Genomic DNA, 3742 nt, shown 5'->3' with positions numbered 1-3742 from the left:
GCTGGCCGCCTGTCCGTCCTCGCCAGCGCGCTCCTCATTGGCCCGCGTCGCCTCTGGCTTTGGGGGTCCTGGATTCGGATGCCAAGGTGCGGGGCTGATTGGCTGGAACGCGGCAGGCACGGCTGAGGTCATCCCCCCGTCTCCCGGCGTCTCCGGGGCCGGGCTTCCAGAGTTCGAGCTGGAGCGTTCCCCACCTTCGCGCCCCCCCCAGGCTCGGTGCGGGAGGCCGCGTTTGGACGCCCCGACCCCTGGCTGCACCTTCAAGTTGGGGCTGGGTTAGTGCCCCCACTCCCCGCCCAGAGACACCCCCAAAAACTCTCCGGTTGCAGCACCGATCCAGCACTCCCTCTGCTGGAAAATGGGGCCTCCGACCGGAGCCCGTGCTTCAGGTCGGAGCGCCCACTGTCTGCTGAAGCAGCAGCCTCGCTGCCAAGGTGAATGCCAACTGCGGGTCTGCGCCTACCGAGGCCCGCAGACATTCGTCCATCCGTGACGCCTGCAAGTCTGAAGTCTGTCCCCACGCCTGGTCTCATTTGCCGGCCTTTTCGGCACGGAGCTAGGCCAAAGGCAGAAATTACTTTTTTGAATTTTCTGGAGTTAGAAAATAGCATAGACATTCCCACCCCGACCACCTGCCGCTGTTTACTCCCATTCAGCGACCCTAGAGGACAGAGTGAAACTGCCCCAAACGGTTTCCAAAGTTACGAATCTTTACGGAAGCTGATTGCCACAGCCCTCGGTCCCTCACCGCCTCAGATCACGTGATCGCTGCGCTACCAGGGCCCCTTGCTTAGACACTAGGGGCAGGTAAAGGGGGCTTCCTGCTTAAACTGTAATTGGGTGTTTATCTGTACACCAAGGTGCCTTAAGCCTGCAGTGAATGTACTGCACAAATTTGGTTTGCGGTATCTGAGGTCCCCCAAACTCCCTGCCCCCAATAAATAAAACAACCCCCTTCATGGTTCCCTGCACACAACTTCTTGCACATGCTGCGCAGGTAAAACCAGTTCTGCATCCTTAACCCTACATTCCTGCAGAATGCAAAAAGCAAGCGCACACACACACACCCATGGAGTCGATTCCAACTCATGCTGAACGCTAGAAGATGTGTAATTGAAAAGGCAAAAAGATAGAAAATATGCATGGAATTACAGGTAAATAAAGCAAGCAACTGAAAATTAAATTTAATTATAAACTGGCAGTAAACTCGGCTGAGAGCATTTTCATTGTAGAACAGAATGGTGCAGTGCACCCAACTCAGAGCTTCCATCAAAATCCTTTTATGCACTCACTTTGGAAACAAAAAGATCTACAAATTTACCAGAACTACTCTAAGAGAGGAGACATGAAAAACAGTTTTGGAAAAACGAAAAACACCCAGTTTTGAATACATTCAAGCAGCAGAGTGAAATCACTAAGGTAGCCTTCAGATTTCTTAGCTGGGGGACAAGATAACGCTTTATGAAACTGGTGAACAATTTAATTTGTCCCCCTCTGTACCCACCATGTGTCAGATTAATTTTAAAATATAGATTATTTTTTAATGTATGCCAGTTAGGGAACAGATCACAAGACAATCAGTTCCTGAAGCATGTGACTAGTGGGGAGGAGAGGAAAGGTTATAAAGGAATATTTCTTTGTTTGGGTGATAGATGAATGAGCTATTGTTTTACAGACTGAAAAAAAAAACACTAACTCAACAGTGCCATCTCTTGGAAAAAATGACCAAATACACTTATTAAAGGAATTTGTTCCATGCAAATTCAACTCTAGTTGTGGCTGTTATCTGTACTTTCACTATTTAATATCTTTTAGTTATCCTGATAGTTTTATATACCCAAAATGGATTGTTTTTCCTAAAGCTATATATTTAAATTTTTTATGAAGCAACCTTATCACCTTCAGAGTACTTCTCCATCACACTTACTACATTTGGCAAACCTGTAATTCCATTCTTGGAAACATTTTTCAAACTCATCAGTTTGGATGGCTGACAGCACCTCCTTTTTTTTCTTCACCTCTTTGTCGTTGTCAAATCGGTGGAAACAAGAAGTCACACGGAGTGAGGTCAGGTTAGGTGAATGGGGCAAGAGAGGCATATTGGTTTTTGCCCAAAAACTGGCGCACTGAGACGGCTGTGTGAGCAGGTACATTGTTGTGGTGGCAAAACCAGACCCCATCTGCCACACATCAGGCCTTCTTTGTCACACACTGTTATGCAATCTCTTCAGAACCTCTAAATGAAAAGCTTGATGAACAGTCTGAGCTGGTGGAACCAACTCCAAATGCACTAGGAGTCAACATTTTTGTCTATTCGGGAAGTTGACAGAAGTCCAGAACGAGTTTTGTCATCAATCAACATTCCACCATTTTTGAAATGAGAAAACCAGTCATACACTTGAGTTTTTCCTGTAGCTCTGTCCTTGTAAGCTGTGTTCAACATCACAACAGTTTCTGCAGCATAATTCCTGAACAGGAAACAAAATTTCACAGCTGCACGCTGTTCTCTTAATTTGGCCATCACAAAAAATGAGGTTTGAGTAGAACTGCTTTAGTGAAAAAATTCACAGTGACCAGAGAGAACCTCTCAGGCGACGCCACTGGGTGTGCTAACTCAGAGCGAGTTGCTTGATGCTCGCCTAGTGGGAAAAGTCTGTACTAGAAGCCACCACCCTGAGGGGCTTTGTCTGGTTATGGGTGGGTACCCCCCTCATTTATATATATTCCCTTCCTCAAACTTTATCAGCTGCTGGGGACATGTTACCTTGGCAGTGGTGCTGAGAAAATGTGTCACATACATTAAGCATTTCTCTTCTATGTAATAACACAGGCACTAATTAAAAAGCTGTGCTTTCAGTTCTCTGTGAGACCTTATCGTGGGAGCAGGCACAAAGTACATGCATTTATCTGAATCAAAAGCAATCACACCTCATGAAATTATTACTTTTCCTAGAAAGATCATTTCTCTGATTCTTTTTCAGTGGCTAGAAGAAGAAATCTTGTAGAAAGTTTTTTTCGGTTTTTTTTTTCGGGGGGGTGACTTAAAGTGTTTCATTAAATCTTGCTAATTTACAGTGCATTTATTAAACAACATACATCCATATTTAAAAAGTACTTTTTAATACATTCATAAAAAATACCTTTTCAAGCCTTTGAGCTTAGATTTCAAGACAATACACATCAGATCTTAAAGACATGTATATTTTTAAAAAGCTATCTGTGGTGCCATTTCTAGGAATATCAAGCAGAATCAATCAATAAGTCTATACCTATTATAACACAATTGACATTATAACATTATGGTCTAAACGGGTTGAGGGTAATCAATTAGTGCTTAAATCTATTTGAAATTCTTCCTAAAAGTCCCTAAGAATGAAAGACACCTTTCTCCTGTTGCTCATTCTGACTGGCGTTTCTGTGTGGCAGATGGTGACCTTATTCCTGTGCTTCAGCCAAAAGGATTTTTATTAAGACTAAGCAAGTGTGAAGGCACTGGTTTCCTGCAGCAGGCAAATATGGACACACTCTAGAATGAGCTAAGGGCTCTCTGCCTCTCCACATGGTTCAGACCCACACCTGCCAATGGAATGGACTGAGAAGCAGCCAACATGTTTGCATCCTGCCTGAGTCCCATTAGCTGCCCAATCAAAGACCACCTTCTTTTTTTTTTTACTTCCTAAACGAGTTTTTTTTCTTTAAAATCATATTATTAGGGGCTCATACAACACTTATCACAATCCAT

This window comes from Echinops telfairi, unplaced genomic scaffold (assembly GCF_000313985.2).
Source record: "Echinops telfairi isolate 266 unplaced genomic scaffold, ASM31398v2 ScPeMD7_443;HRSCAF=831, whole genome shotgun sequence".
NCBI lineage: Eukaryota > Metazoa > Chordata > Mammalia > Afrosoricida > Tenrecidae > Echinops > Echinops telfairi.
This window is presented reverse-complemented; position numbering follows the sequence as displayed.